This window comes from Ambystoma mexicanum, chromosome 9, assembly GCF_040938575.1.
Source record: "Ambystoma mexicanum isolate Mex_15411 chromosome 9, UKY_AmexF1_1, whole genome shotgun sequence".
Taxonomy (NCBI): domain Eukaryota; kingdom Metazoa; phylum Chordata; class Amphibia; order Caudata; family Ambystomatidae; genus Ambystoma; species Ambystoma mexicanum.
Window position 1 is genome coordinate 1,258,010,597 of NC_090931.1, and position 17,031 is coordinate 1,258,027,627.

A 17,031-nucleotide genomic window follows, 5' to 3' on the forward strand; every position below is an offset into this window, starting at 1 on the left:
TGTTGTGCTCCATTCTCATGGTGGCCACTGCTGGTGTCTCCAGAAATACTGCTTGTCCCTTGTGTATCACCTTCAGTCTGGACGGGTAAAGTAACATATATTTCAAATTTAGTTGCCTAAGCCTGGCGTTGATTGTTACAAATGAGTTTCTCGCTTTTTGTACTGCTGGTGTGTAGTCAGGGTAGATGTTTTTTTTGGAGTTGTCACACTCTATTATTCCACCCTCTCTGAAGTATTTGAGGATAATCTCTCTGTCCTGGAAATTAAGCATCTTCGCAATCATCGGGCGAGGATATGAGCCCGTGGAGGTCGTTTTTGGAGGGATCGATGGGCCCTTTCCACGGCAAAGCCTTGCAACAGCCTGCCCACTCCGATTTCTTGTTGTTATAGGGTCTCCACATATTCAGTCAGGTTAGGGCCTTGCATTCCTTCAAGCATTCCCAATATCCAAATTTGCTGTGTCGGGCCTGCCTCTCTGCATCCTTAGACATCGCTTCCAGCGTAGCTATTCTTTTTTCCAGCTCAGCGACTTTCAGTTTCAGGCTTGTGGTATTCTCTGCAGTTTCCTGGATTACTGTTTCAGCATTGGACACTTAACTTCGTCGATTTTGGCGTCAATGAAAGATCTGAGTGCTGCTATGGCTTCAAGTACTTGTCCATCTTTGCTGCCTCCATCTGGCGCATTCTGGGTATCCATTTCAGTCGTCCCAGAGTGGGATTTAGCTGCAGTAAACAAATCCATTATTGTTGCCTTCATTTTATTTTTGGGGGCCAGTGAGTCCTTAGATTTGGGCATTTTGGGCTGTGCGAGATTGTTGTTTGAAGTAGTTGTGGGATGCCACTCACAGCATTTGTTCAGCGTGTTTGGTAATCCTTTAGTGCACCAGGTGTTTTCCCCCTGCGATCTTCACAGTGCTCTGTTCGCCGGTGGCAGGGCCGATGTGGTTCAGGACCTCCCAGTCAGCGCTGTCCGTGATCAGCGCGGCCACCCTTGTGTTGGTGCCTCGCAGGAGCTGGGTGAGGTTGCTCGATTGGGCCCACCACTGCGTTAGCAGAGTCACCTTAGTTTATGTCAGCCAGCGGTTCTCAAGTTTGGCAGCGGGCCGCAGGTTCGTATTGCTGCCTGTCAAGACTATGACTTTTGTGCAAGCTATATCTCCTGGGGTGCTACTTGCGCGTCTTTCAGCAGGGTTTTATGTAGTACCAACACGTGTGGTTTAAGGTCGTAGCAGCTCGCCTTTATCCGTGTGCTGCACCTCATGCGAGGTGTTGTGCTCCTTTTTGAGTCTCTCAGCATTCCTCGTGGACTGACGCGCCTGCCCGTCTCCGCTCCGAGCCGATCTGCAGGACTACTTGTTCCCCACGATTCCCAGTTCTGAGGGTACTGTGTCATGCAGTGTGTTGTCCTGCCCAGTGTCCGCCGTTATTGCGTGCTTTCTCTTATTTTCAGAGCTCTGGATTCATTAGGTTCGCGGGATATTCAGTGCTCAGGCTTGCGTTTGCATTTTTGGGCTTGCTGTGTCGGCTTGTACTTGTGGGCAGGGCCCCAAACAGCCACTAATTCGCTTTGCTTCAGTCGGTTACCACAATCCCTCCTTTGCGTGATGATGCCTGTGATATGCGCCAGTCTATGGCCCCCAGTTATGTCCGCTCGCAATAGTAGGTTCCCACGCAGTTTGCAGCTCACCTCAAATCTTGTTGTTTTGTCATCCGATGCCCCTCATTCCACGTTGAGTTCCTCTGTTGTACTGTGTTCATTATGGCGTCATCAGCTTGTTGTATTGTGGCTGTTAGGTTTCCCACCCCGTTCGTACCTTTAGCTTTGTGTGCTTCTCAGTTCGCTTGAGAGGTTCTCCCCATCCTCCTCGGGGCGCGTTGGGCCTCCCGTTGTTACCAGGTCGCACAGCAGGCAGTGGGGGTGATGTCTGCGCCCCAGCGCCACAGCCCCAGTTTGGCTGTGTCTGCCGGTGTCTCGAGCGCAGCTCACATTGCAGGCTGCTCCTGATCCCAGGCAGTCAGGGTTAACCGCGGCTGCTCTCAGTTTTGCCTCGGTGTTGGAGCACCTCCCCTTACTTCTTCCGGCGCCGTCCGTTCCTCCGACCGGTTGGTTCAAGTGAGCTCCAGCCAGAGGCGCTGTGTCGCTCGCTCAGCAGGGCAGCGGCAGCACTCGGCCCTTCCCCCTTTATCCTCACAGGCTCTCGATCATGCCCGCCATTTTGTGTGGTCCAGGGGGGATCAGTAGGTCCAATTCAGCTTCCCCAGGTCCGATTGCACTCGGGTTTGTTGCAAAAGGTGCTGGAAGTGTTTTATCTTTTACTGGGTGTTCTTTTTTATGCTTAATATGTTGCTTGGTCGCCAATTCAGCATCAAATTATAGGATCTCGGTTGGAGCTCGGTGCCAGTGCCTCTTCACTCCATGAGCACCAGACAATGCCCCCCTTTATAACGCGTCTATACACAAGTGTTTCAAGGTGCGACGCGGCAAGGGAGGGGGAAACTGAGGGGCAACAGAGGGAAGACAGAGAAACAATCCTACTAGGCCAGGTGGCATTCAGATCGCGTAAGTGCAGGGGAAGGGCGCACCCTTTGTTGCATGGAGAGCTTCTATAAGTACTACTAGTTCTGCTGAATAGTGCATTGGTCAATGTTTCTGTATCAGTATTTCATATTCTCCTTCCACCAATCTTACTACTGCTGCTCCAACGTGTTTTTCACCAGTCTCTGGGCAAATGGATGCTAACCCATCTACAAAGTACACCTCCCCCTCGCTCAATGAATTTTCATTTGTTTTGGGAATGTCATCCCCTTCCCCCTCATAAGTGGCAAAATCATGGTTTTGGATGTCCTCTACTGTGCATGGCTCTGTAAGGAATGTGGCAGGGTTTACTGTTTTGCAATGTATCGCATGGATGTTTGGGCTTGAGATGATGATCTCATTGGTGATGGCTCTTTGTGTTGTGAGGGTTGATTTGGACCATTCAAGTATGGCAAACAAGGAGTGTTCCACAAACAGTGTGACGGAGCATCCGATCACAATTGTGGAGCTTTTTTCAATTGCGAAGGCAACAGCTGCAAGAGCATGTTTGCAAGCAAAGTGGCCCTGCATCTCTGAATCAAGCATGTCGCTGTAGTATGCTAGTGGCTTGTAGCCCAAGGATGTCTTTTGTGTCAGTACTGCAGTCATCAGTGTTCCATTTGAATGTGAGAACAGAAAAAATGTATGTTCATAATCAGGTGTCACTAGAACGGGGGCTGTGCATATCAGTTCTTTTAATGAGAAAGCAGTATGCATTTCAGGTGTCCATGTGAAATGTGGTGTTGTCTTTCTGTGCTTCTTTTAATCCCTGTAATAAGGGTCATCTGTAGGCAGCATAGTCCAATATCCATGCCCTGAAATAGTTACATATGCCAAGGATCTTCTGCATGTCTTTTTCTGTGTGGGGCCTGTCAGCTGCTCGCACCGTTGCTGCTCTGTCAGGTATTATTCTCTTACCATCTTTCGAGATCAATTGACCCAGGTACAACACCTTTGCTAGGCAATATTGAAGTTTGTTTTTGTCTACTTTGTACCCCTTGTGGGCCAGTAATTTGAGCAAAGTAACAGAGTACTTCCTGCATTTTCCTTCCCCCTCACTGCATATTAGAAAGTCGTCAACGTATTGAATGATGGTGCTTTGAACATCAATATTGCCGAGGTCTTCCTGCAATATTCTGTTGAAAATACTTGGGCTTTCGCAGTACCACAGGGCAGTCGACAATGCTCGTATCTTTTCCCCCCTAGGTTAAAGGGTGTCAGGTATTGAAAGTCTGGATCGAGGGGCACTAAGAAAAAGGTGTTTTTCAGGTCCACCACGTTAAAGTGCGTCACCTGTTTTGGAATGCTGCACAAGATGGACGCTGGGTTTGGAACAAGAGGGAACTCTTTTTGGACAATGTTGTTAAGTGGGCGAAGGTCTTGCACGATACGCCACAACCCCCCTTTCGCTTTCTTAATCAGATAAATTGCAGTATTGCATGGGGAGTTTGAGGGGACGATGATGCCCTGTTGTAGAAGAGCTTGTGTTGTGATTTTTATTCCCTCTTCTGCTTCTCTTGATAGGGGGTACTGTCTGACTCTGGGCAATACTGCCCCTGGCTTAAGCTTTATTTTTATTGGCGTTACTTCTTTTAATAACCCCACATCATAGGGGTTTGTAGTGCACACATTTGGTGGCACTGGCTACAAGTCCTCATCGCAGAAAAATGGCGCACTGACAATGGCCATGAGGGGGTTTGTTACTCGTCTGTTTTGTATGATTATGTCACAGGGCATGCATATTTCCATTATTATTTCCCTGTCCTCCCCTCCTCCTTACATTCTCTTTTCCTCTTCCCAACTACCCATTTCTCCCAACGCCTGCAATCTTGGCCTTCACATCGACTCCAACCTTCCCTCTCCCACCATATCTCTCTCACTGCCCCCTCTTGCCGCTTCCACCTCTATAACATCCGTAAAGTCTGTCCCTTTCTAACCTACTATGCTAGTAAACTCCTTATTTCGTCCCTTATCTTCTCCAGACTCTTCTACTGCTCCACTCTATTCTTCGGGGTCCCTTCCACTCATCTAACCCCTCTTAAATCCATCTACCTCTCTGCTATCTGCTCGCTCTGCCTTCTCTCTCCTCACAATCACATCTCCTCTTCTCTCGCCTCTCTAAGCTGGCTCTCCTTTCACTCCCATCTCAAATTCAACTTCCTCTGCCTCGTCATTAAATACCTCTATGGTCTTGCCCCACCTTACCTTTCCTCTCTCCTCACTTTCTATACTCCCCCTAGCCCACTTCCCTCTGCTGATCTCTTCCTTCTCACCTGCCCTGTGCCCCATCCTGCTTCTGATCTTTTCAACTTCTTGCCTCTTTCCACTGGAACCATCTCCCTCTCCCTATCCCTATCTGTTCTATCTTCTCCTATTCCTCCTTCCGCACTTCTCTCAAATCTTACCTCCTTCAATTACCATCCTAACGCCTGTGCTGTCTCTTTCACGATGGTCCTACATCACATCCTATATCTTTACTAACTCTCCCACCACGATCCAATACCACTCATGTAATGCCATATTGTTCATGTAAATTGTTCTATATACTGTTTTCTGATACTTGATTCACATGTTGTTAATGCTTGTTATCTATTCTTTTTGTCCTTATGTAAAGCGCTTTGGTGTAAAGCGCTATATAAAACCTAATAAAATACAAATACAAATTGTCAGTGAACAGCTCTTCATCAGTTAATTCTTGCAGTGGTATGTTTGGGTCGATACATAGTACTGTCTGACACTCACAGCCATGCATGCCGAGGCCAATCGCCACAATTTTTTTTCTGAAATCTGTACCCCTTGCAGATTGATTGGGTAGCTACTGGGCGGAAAACAAAATCAGAGGGTACTCTCGACTCCTTTTGTGTTATTTCTGGCACCACCTTTGCTTGTATGCCGTAAATAAGCATGTCTGTATTGGTTGGTATTCCTCTGCTGTCTCGTTAGTTATTGTTTGTATTAATAACATTGCTCGAATGGAGCTCATTCCTGGGGTGCAGCACACTATTCCCCTGTCAGTAAATGCGATAGTCATGTTAGGTTTGCTAAGTAAATCTCACCCCAATACATTTACAGGTGAGTTCTCATGGTACAGGAGGGGTGCTCATACTGTTTTACCCCCTTATCCTAATGTCCAATTCTTCTGTATAAGGAACCGTAACCACAGCCCCAGAGAATCCTTGCATCTCGAGATGTTTGCCAGATAACGGAAAATGGCCTTCAAATAGACATGATTTCTCCGCCCGCGATTCCACCATAAAGATTAACTGTTTGTTCCCTATCTCTGCCCCCACCAGTGGTTCCTCGTCTGGGCATAAGGTAGTCGATAGGACTGGACACGCAAGTGCTCTCTGTGTGCTGTCCTAGTCTGGGTGTGTACCTACACCGGGGCATGAGAAGATGTTTTCACTCAGGACACACGTTCCTTGATAAGGTGCTGGTGCACCATTAGCTATAGGGGGGAAAGGATTTGTGTTTGTCACTTGATTTTGATGTGTGGGGCATGACTGCAAACAGTGTGGGGGGTGTCTTAGTGTATTGTACCCTGGTATGGGCCTACTGTTGGGTTGCCCGCCTGGTTCATATGGGCCCATAGTGAGTCCATACAGGCTACCTGGGTGTGGGTGCCCATACTGCTGTTCGCTGCCGTACCTCTGGGTATTTTGGTTATTGGCCACAGGTCGGATACGACATTCCCTTGCAAAGTGTCCCCAACTCCTGCATGAGCAACATGGTCCGGGTTCACCCCCCCTTGGCCCTAGTCCTCCATATCCATATCCTCCCCCTCCTCCACGCTGCCCTTGATACGTACCTCTTCCTCTTGCGGGTATTCCCTGCCTTTGGGGTCCCATCTACCATTCCTCTCCACCACATTTCTCCTGGCCATTGTCTGCCCATGCAGCTGCCATCCTAGCCTGAAGCACTGGTGGCCCCTCCCGTTCTTCTCCCTGCCATTCTGAGGGTGGTGCTGCAGTTACTGCCGCAAACTTCACTAACTTGCTCTGCACAAGCTTTGCTTCATCCGCTAATCTCCCCTGAGCTATTTCTTTTTCCCTTTCTTTGATCCTCCTGCAGTGGTGTACTATGATGCTTTGTATCTCTGGCCACCCCTTGGCTTCTATCCCAGCTATTTTATCAAGGGCCTTCAGAACGTCCTTTGGGAGGCCTTGCTTAATGATGAAATAAAATAGGGAGGTGGATTGGTCCCAGGCCATGCCCGTCTCTGCCCTCCACAGCTTCTGCACCCGAAGAACGAACTGCGTAGCATCTTCCTCATCCCCCATAGTACGTTGCATTACACAGTGTACATCTGGGGTATCAGGGAAGGTCCTCCGCAGTGCAACCCATACTAGCGCCCTCACATTGTTGAAGGATGTCCCGTCGTGCATGTCATTTCCCATGGGCACTCACACAAACCCCGCCTTCATCCATCCAACGTCTGCTTGGTCTCCCACTGCAGATATTAAAAGGCTTCTCCAATTGCTAATGAAACTGAAGCTGTATTTTTCTCAAATGCATATATCTATTTACCCGCACCCCCTGAAAGCGGTGGGAATGCTTTGAGGAGATTGTTCTCATCCATTAGTGCCCAAGGCACATAATGGGGTCGCCCCACTCCCTTGTGGATGAGGGACATCTGCAGTTTTGATCTTATCTTCCCCTTACTTACCTTTACTCCTTTCTTCTTTGCCAGTGCCATTCTCCCTAACCTGTTCCGAAGCCTTCCCTCCCAGCCTTCTTCAGTTGCCTTTACTTGCAGAGTAGCCCACCGGATTGGCTGCACCCCACCCACTGCCCTTTCATCGGCCTCATCAAAGCCACTCCAACCAACATTCCTCTTCTCTTTCGGAAGCTAATGTGTTATATCCCATGCTTTCAACCTCACCTTGTTGTTCTATCCGTACTGCTTTAATTGGTGTGATGTCTATCCTAAACAGGAAATCCCCAGATTTCCATTTGTCTTCTGGTAATGCAGAGGTACTCATTATTGGGGGATGTGTTGGTGGTTGCCCACCCCTGGACAAGGGCAGTGTTGTTTCGCACAGTGGTTTTAATCAGGCCAGTTCTGCCTGGGTGGATGTTAACACTATTTCTAGATCTCGAGTGGTAGGCCCTGCGGGGGATGGAGTTGTGTTTGATGGTACATATAGGGGAGGTGGTGCGGTGACCGGTGTTACGGGCACACTTGCCCCTGGCATATAACTGGGTCTGCGTACCCTTCTGCGGGCCTTATAAGTAATGTGTAGATTTTCTTTGGTTCCTTCCCCTTACTTTCTCCTTCTGCGTTTGGCACGGCTGTGGGCTCTACTTCCTTTACCTGTTTATTTGTAGGGAGTGTTTACTCGAACATCATTCACAAATCTAGCACTTCTCATTTATTCTGGAGTTGTTTCCCTTTGTATTCTGCCATTAAGTAAGTAGCTACATGGTCCAATATACCTTTGTGAAAAGACCCTTCTTCTTGCCAGATATGGGTTGACCCCTCCCCCTCCGTCACCCACTGCCCATGATATTTTTTTATTCAGTCACTGTTCAAGGGGAGGTGCTTACAAATGTGTGAAAGTGGTGTGTCTAGACCCATGTTTGTCAAAGAGCCTTCTTTTTCGGTCCTATTGCCTCTCTACCGTGACACTTCAATCTTTAACGTATCAATCACAGTTGTCAATTATTTACTTTAAAACATTAGTTATGCATTGTCACATCAAATACACGAAACATGGATCATTGACCATTTTCACAGGATAAACCAACGAATATATCGACAACACCTGACAAAGAACATAAAACACTGTAGAATATATGCTTATGTCAATAAACACCTTTCTTACTCAACCTTGGGTTCCCTTCTCTCACACTCAACACTCACATCACCCCTGCCCCTCCTGGGCCTACCTCCACAAGAGTTATAGGATATTAAAGATAATAATAACTACTATTTCCCAAGCCTCCTAAATATATGAGGCTCCTACTTGTATTCCTTTTATTCCTTTTCCTCACTTATTTCCAGCACTGGTCGGGACAGTGCTTCGCTGTGCCGCCTTCCACCTACTTTCGGAGCTAGGTTCCCGTATCTCCTCTTATTTTCTTACCATAAAAACCTAATGGCCAGGAAAAAAAAAAAAGGTTAGTTTTCAACAATCACTTTATTCAATCACTCTCAATCCAACCCTTGCATGTTCCCCTTAATTAATCTTCTCCATACATTCCCCTTTCACAAGGGCGGGGCCTGTTCCGGTCTCACACAGTGCAGTGAACTAATTACTAATTATTGCAACAATGAATGGCTGAACTTCTGTGAGAACGGGCTGGTGTGGAGCTGGCTGGAGGTGGGGGTGGCCTGGGCTGTCTGTGCGAGGCACTGGGCAGAGGGAGTGACAGGTTTTTAGAGTTAATTTTCGGGCCTAGCAAAAGATGCCGGCTGGTGTGTCACAAAATGCAGTCTCTGGATCTCGACAAAGCTTGGTTATGTGATTACCTTTTGTTAATAGAGGGTGGTTAGTACAGATTACGTGGATGAGCGAGGGGGGACGTCTCCCCCCTTTAGCATGCGCGAGATCTGTCAGTGCGGGAATGGTAAGGGGGGGCGGAAAAGACCACCTCTCCCACAACAAACACCACACCATGAAAGCCTGGGACAAGGGTTAATACTGCACCTGGAATACTCTCACCTAAGGTAGTTCCCACCTGGGATAGTTCTACTATTGGGATGGTTTGGCCCATGGGATAGATTTGCCACTGGAATAGTTCAGCCGCTGGAATAGCCCTGCCCTGGGAACAGTTCTGACCCTGAGATAGCGCTGCCCTGAAATAACTCAGTCCCTTGGATAGTTCCACCCTTGAGATAGCTCAGTCCGTGGCATATCTCATCCCCTGGGATAACTCCAACCACTGGGATAGCTCTAGCCCCTGGGATAGCCCCAGCCCAAGGGATAGCTCCAGCATCTGAGATAGCTTCTGCCTGGGATCGCTCCTGCTTCTGGGATAGCTCCCACCACTGGGATAGGTCCCACCCATGGGATACGTCTCACCCATGATATAGGTACGGCCCCTGGGACTTGCCCTGGGATAAGGTTTAGGCCAGGGATAAGGCTACCCCTAGAGAAAAGGCTAGCCCCAGGATAGGTTTACCTCCGGGACAGTTTGACGCCTGAAACAGTCCAGCCGCTCGGACAGCTAGACCACTGGGACAACCCTATAATATCATCCTACAAACGACACCCACGACACCTCCGCTCCATGCTGGAATAGCACAAACAGCCCAAGCAAAGAGAAATAAATGTGAGAACAGACAATCTACCAGGAAACAAAAACATCCAACCTGATTAGGAAATAACAGAAACAAACAAGAAGCCCAACCCCCAAGCAACAAGCCCACACCACAAAATAACCTGCTCCGGGAAAGACTGACACACAAGAAATAGCAAAAACAGAACAAACCAATTGGAATAAGGCCAACCATCTCAAAACACCACACCCGGGAACCAACCAACACCAAGAAATAGCACACCGTCATGCCCACCAAAAATAGCCCCTTTGCTGGAATAAGACCAAAATCACTCTACTTATGGCACTACCTATCAACCTACCACCCACTCACACAACCAACCAACCATAAGAACCGTAAGCACATAGGGAGGATCGCTGGAAACACAACTTGCAGATGTAAAATCCATATAAGAACAGCTGCCACCAACAACCTCAACATACTGTTTGTCACCAAAATGTGGCATGACACAAAGAATCATCAATGTGAGCAGTGATATGATATGATATGATATGATATGGCATTTATAACGCGCCTGTACACAAGTGTTCCCTAGACACGACATGACAAGGAGGGGGAACAGAGGGAGGACAAAACAACAATCTTACTAGGCTTTGTGTCAGATCGCGCAAGAGCAGGGAAGTGGAAGAGGGGAAGCGCCGAGGGGGGCACAGTTAACTCAAAACGTAGAGCCAGCGGGTGGCTCAGTGCAGGTAACTCAAAAAGTGCAGCCAACAGGTGGCTCATAAGTGCAGAGAGAAGGGACTGGAGGGTTGTAGATACAGACCACAAGTGCTGGGGGAGCCGGGAGGCAGTGCAAAGTGCAACTGGACATGCAGTAGCCGGGGCCAAAGTTCAGAGGGTAGCCAGGTGACCAGTGCTCAGATCAGTTGGGACATCAGCAAGGGAGAGGAAGAGAGAAAGTGGAAGCAGAGAGGAAGGTCTTGCGTTGCTTCTGAAAGCAGTGGTTCTGCTCATGTTTGAGAGAGGCACAGAGGCTGTTCCAGAGGGAGGCCCCAGTCGAAGATAGAGATCTGCCCCAACTCTCTGCATGGAAAAGCGACTGAACCTCAGAGAGTTGGAGGTGGATGAGCGGAGAGCTCCAGAAGGGAGATGTTCAGGAAGAGAGAGTTGGAGTTAGTGCAGTCTCAGGCCCCAGAAAACCTTGTGGATGATACAGAAGGTCTTGAACTTGTTTCTTGCTGCTACTGGGAGCCAATGAAGAGATTACAGAGCTGGAGAGATAAGATCCCTGGGCCTGAGGCCAAGGATAAGACTTGCAGTCCTGTTCTGGATAAGTTGTAGAGGTCGGAGAGTTGAGGCAGGAAGATTTAGAAAGAGGCTTTTTCTGTAGACCTAGAGATCTAGTAGACCTAGTAGATCCTAGAGAAGACCAGAACTCTGGAGACAGTGAGCTTCTGGGGGGAAAAGTGAGGAAAGGAAGAATACATCTGAGGAGGTGCAGGTGATAGTTTGACTCCTTACAGATGTCAGAGATGGGAGGAGAGAAGGAGAGGGTGGAGTTGAAGATGACCCCAAGGTTCTTAGCATCACAGGTGGGAGCAGGAAGAAAGCCCAGTGTGGGCGGCCAGAAAGAGAGAGGAAAGGAGGGAGTTGGGTTCCGATGAGGAGGATCTCAGTCTTACTGGCATTAATTGGTGGCACACCATTCCTGAATTGCAGCTAGACAATCCGGAATGAGTCAAGGAGTGGAGGCGCCCGAGGGGAGCATGAAAGAGAGCTGGGTTTCATCCACATAACACTGAAGGTTGGAGCAGAAAGTAGCGATGTGGTGGGCAAGAGGTGCCAGGTATTGGTTGAAAAGCCAGGGAGAAAGGTTAGAGCCCTGGGGAACACCACAAGTAGGAAATGAGATGGAAGAGAGGAAAAATCCCAGTTGGACCTGAAAGGCCTGGTCAGTGAGAAAGGAGGTCAGCCAGGCCACGGCCTGATCAGTGATACCCCGGTTATCACAGAGGCAATTGAGCAGGATGGCATGGTTGACCGTATCAAAAGCAGAAGAAAGATTGAGGAGAATGAAGACAGAAAGAAGGTTAGAATCAAGGTTAGAGAGCAGGTCTTCAGGGGTGTTCAGGAGAGCAGTTTCTGTGCTTCTGGCAGCTCTGAAGCCAGACTGGTGGCCGTGGAGACAATCTGCAGATTCAGTGTGCAGATTAAGCTGGGAGATGGCCACCTTTTCCAAGAGTTTGCCCAGGAAAGGAGTGAGGAAGGATCAGCATAGGGCTTTTTTAGGAGGGGGTGCATAAGGGAGTGCTTAAAGGAGGGGTTCCGAAGGCAAAGGAGTAATTGCAGAAATCGGCAAAGGCTGGAGCAAGGGTGTCGATGTGGTCCTTGCTGGTTCTGGATGAACAGGGGAGAACCTGGTTTGACCAAACCTTAATAAAGCGGACTTGTCTAGAAACATTGTCAGGGGTGAACACGAGAAAGGAAGAGAAGGGAAGAGGAGAGATGGCTGCAGGCAGGCCAGGAGTGCAGGAGGAAGAGGAGGAGGAAGAGGAAGATACGGGGGGAAGGATGTCCTGAGTTTTAGTGATAAAATGAGAAGCTAAGGCCATATGGAAAGCCTGGGAGGGAGCAGGAGAGGAAGAGGCTGCTGCAGGATTGGCCAGCTCCTCGCAGATTTTGAAGTGTTCAGCTGAGTTGTTAGATGCCGCAGAGACGCAGCCTTGGATATGGGCCCTCTTCTTGGTGAGGACAGGGAGTCTGTATTGCCTTTGGAGCAGGCGGCAGGTCAGTTTGTTAAAGGGTGCTCCTGATGCCCTCCACTTCCACTCAGCCACCCTGCACTTGCGTTTTAGGCTGACGAGGTCATAGTCGTAACAAGAGTTGCACTTGGATTTGGACTTCAAGCAGATCCTCATGACAGGGGAAAGTACATCAAGAGTGTTAGAGATAGAGAGATGAAGATTAGATAGGGCAATGTCAGTGTGTGAGTCAGCCAAAGGTTCAGAAGGAGAAGACAAAGTAGCGGCTAAAGCCTCAACTGACACATCCTTCATGGGTCAGATGACCGGGAAGGTAGGTGGCAGCGCTGGAGTCAGCTTGGCCTGAGGGTTAAAGAGAGAAAGGTGGGAGGAAAGGAGAAAGTGATCACTTCAGGAGAGGGGAGTGGTGAGAGGGTTGGAGTGGGGGAGGTCTGAGGAGATCAGAACATCCAGGGTGTGGCCTGCAGAGTGAGTCGGGCCAGAGAGAAGAATAGAGAGAGAATCACAGAGTGTCATGATGCCTACCCCCAGGCATCCGGACCAAGTTCCTCAGCCCCGGGAGCAGGCATCTAGACATTTAGTAAAACCTCAGCAGCCCCGGCTAGGGGCTATCTGGGTTCAGTCCTGGCTCCTTAGGCGCCAGGCTCATAGTAGGAATCAGTCCTGGCGCCTAAGGCGTCAGGCTCATAGTCATTACTTACCTCAGGCAGACCATGCTGCAAATGACTCCAATCCAACATGAAGCCTGAAAGGAACTATTTTTCTATAGGGACTATTTTTTACTCGGGTGTGGTTCTAGGGACTTCTTACCTGGGACTACTTTTGAGGCTATTTAAACCACACCCGACCAGCAACACACGCTTCGCGTTATTCTGCATCCAGCAGCGTAACACTCACCGTGCCTGCAGCCTGCATCCAGTCTTCTGCCATGCCCGCCTCGAATCCGGAGCTCCTAAAACAAAGAGGAAAGAAAGGGACAAGGTTAGAAAACTAACTTATTTCTATTCCACACCGGATTCTGGATCCATCTTGTCTCCGGACCTGTAAAGAACAACATTTCTGCACGCGCCGCACCTCCAGCTGCAGCGCCGCGCCATACTCACCAGTCTTCACAGCATCCTTCAAGTCGGCGCTGCCTCCATCATTTCTTCTCCGAACTTCGGCACCTAGGAGACAAAAGAAAACCACAAGGTGAGCCGAGGGAACCAACAAATATAATTCTTACCACCGTAGACTTACCTGATTTACCACCGGAGGCATCCTTTTGTGACTCTCCATATTTTCACGTGCCGCATCTGTAAAGAGAGACAAAACAACACGTTTTCCTCGTGCAACATTTACCGGACAGCGCCAGGTAATACAGACTCTTACCTGAGTGCCACCAGCTGCCACAAGAGCATCTTTTCACGAGCCAGCTGCAAGACAAGAAAGGAATGGGGGAACAAGAGTGAACATCGGACATATTGAACTCTATGAACTTAATACTTACTGGTCCTCACCAGGAACCTCAGAGTCAATACTCTCCGGAACTCTCCTGAACCTTCAAACCAGTGAAGTAACTGGAATCGACGCGCCCCTGCAAATCCACGCAGGATGGAGAGCTCATCTTTCAAAAATATAAGGTGAGATTGCTGTGAGGGCATTTCGGAGGTGATTAGTTGGGGAGTACTGTGGGGGTGCCATCACTTGAATCCACAAGTGGCAAAATCCATCCCTCCACTTGCAGGAGAATATTTCTACGGGTTAAGCAGACAAGATTAGGAGGGCAGATCCAGTCAGTCATCGCTGCACTACGCATCACGTGGGTGGAGACCGCAGCTGTCCGGGTCCGACCGATGCCCCTGTGGGAGCCAGGTGAGCATAACAGAACGCAAAGCCTATCTACAAATCCCCACCCGGGCATTATGGAAACCTCAGAAACCGACCAACTAGCCCTATTGTTAGGGGAACTTGGGGCAGAAGTGCACTCCGCGTGCCAAGAGACTAATGCCCACAGGAGAGAACTGATTGTGTCAAAGGAGCGCACTGATGATCTTGCTAGACAATTACTGCAAAACCAAGCTGGGCAAACACCATTACCTGGACTCGGGGGGAATCCAACTCCTGTTTCATCGAGTAATCCTGTGCAAGTGGTTCTACCAGGGAGCATTCCTTTAGCTCAACCCAAACATTTTGCTGGGGACCCTAAAAAGTTTGCCGTGTTTATGAACCAATGCCGCTTGCACTTTTTATGCAGACCTGGAGCTTTTCCGAACGACCAAACCAAAGTAGCCTTTGTACTATCATATCTTAGTGGCAGCGCAGCGGATTGGTCAATTCCATTAGTTAACCAGGATGACCCTCTTCTTCGGGATTTTCAAGGTTTTCAATTGAGCATGGAAAGACTATTTGCCAGACATTCAGAGGGACAGGCCCTGGATAACGAACTTTTATCATTACGACAAGGTAACCAGGATCTACTAACCTATTTCGCCACTTTCAATAGGTTAGTGGTGGAAACCGGATGGCCAGAGGTAAAACTAATTACAATATTTCATCGTGGACTTCGGGGTGAACTCAAAGAGATTTTAGCCCAAGTTGTGAACCCACCTCAGGATTGTGCAGAATATATAGACTTAGTGGTCCAGTTAGACCACCGACTTCAGAACAGAAAGGCTGATCGAGCTAAGTTCGAGAATCGGGAATTGGTTAAACCCAATGTTACCCTCAAAGGAACAGATGTATCAGAACCGATGCAGATCAGGGGTGTCAAGGGACCCTTAACTCAAAAGGAAAGAGAAAGAAGACGGCAGATGCAATTGTGTCTGTACAGTGGGGCCTCAGGACATTTTCTACGGGATTGCCCTATAAAAACATCTAAAAAAGTAGTCGGAGTTGCTGATAAAAATCAAACAGAGCCTGATTCGGGAAATGACCACGCCCGACAAGCGTAGAGGTCCGCTTGCCGAGCTTGAAGAAGGATACTCAGACCTCGCACTTCATCATGCCAATGGTCCTTATAGATCCAAGGCAGCCATCACGTATGCACGCAGTGAGGGCATACATTGATAGCGGGGCCATAGGAAACTATGTGGACCATGAGTTGGCTTCTAGGATGAATCTATCTCTCTGCAAAAAGACCACTTCGGATGTCATCACCACAGTCGATGGAACTGAAATTGCCTCTGGACCTGTCGCTCATTCCACCGCAGAGATGACACTATTGGGTCAGGATGGGCATCGAGAGACTATTGTGTTTGATTTAATCAAAACCCGCAGTTCCAAATAATACTGGGGATACCTTGGTTGGAAACACATAATCCTTGTATTGATTTGCGAGAGAAGAGAATAACCTTCCCGGATTGTGCACATACTTGTTACCCAAAAAAACCCTTGAACCAAGGCCTGGCCACAGTCGCTACTCCAGTCGTGCAGTTACCTCAGGAATATCAAGAATTCCAGGATGTTTTCCAAAAGGAACAGGCAAACACCCTACCACCTCACAGATCATACAATTGTCAAATCGATCTCATACCCGGTGCACAACCTCCACGTAGTAGGATCTACGCCCTTACGGAACCCGAAAACCTTCACCTGTGACAATACTTGGACCAATACCTTGCTAATGGCTTCATTCGTCCATCCAAGTCCCCTGCATCTTCAGCTTTGTTCTTCGTGCCTAAAAAGGAAGGTGACCTCAGAACGTGCATAGACTACCGCGCATTCAATCAGATCATGGTTAAAAACCCATACCCATTGCCTCTGATCCCCGACTTACTAGACTAAGTAAAGGACGCTTGCATCTACACTAAATTAGATCTCCAAGGGGCATATCATCTGCTACGTGTAAAGAAAGGCGAGGAATGGAAGACTGCTTTTCGCACTAAGTACGGGTTATTCGAATACAGGTGATGCCCTTCGGGTTGTGCAATGCACCAGCAGCCTTCCAGTATTTTATGAACGATGTCCTTCGTGAACTCATTGACGTCTGTGTTGTTGTATACATAGACGATATTCTAGTGTACTCCTCTTCAAAATCAGACCATGTGAAGCACGTTCATGCAGTCCTTGAGAAACTACGCCAGCACAAGTTATATGAAAAACTGGAAAAATGCGTTTTTCATGCTACGGAAGTTGAATTCCTTGGAATTATCCTGACTCCAAAAGGAGTCCGAATGGACTCTCGAAAGGTGGACGCAATCCTCAAGTGGCCATCACCCAGTTCAGTTAAAGGGGTACAAAGATGCTCGGATTTGCTAATTTCTACCACAGATTCATTCCAGATTTCTCACATGTTGTACACCCTATCACAGCACTTTTGCGAAAAAACAAACGCTTCTTGTGGACCGAAGAAGCTGAAAAGGCCTTCCAAGAGCTGAAAGCGAAATTCACGTCTGCACCTGTCTTAAAGCATCCACGCCCAGAACTTCCATACATAGTTGAAACTGATGCATCCAGTTTAGCCATGGGAGCTGTCCTGTCCCAGAAGG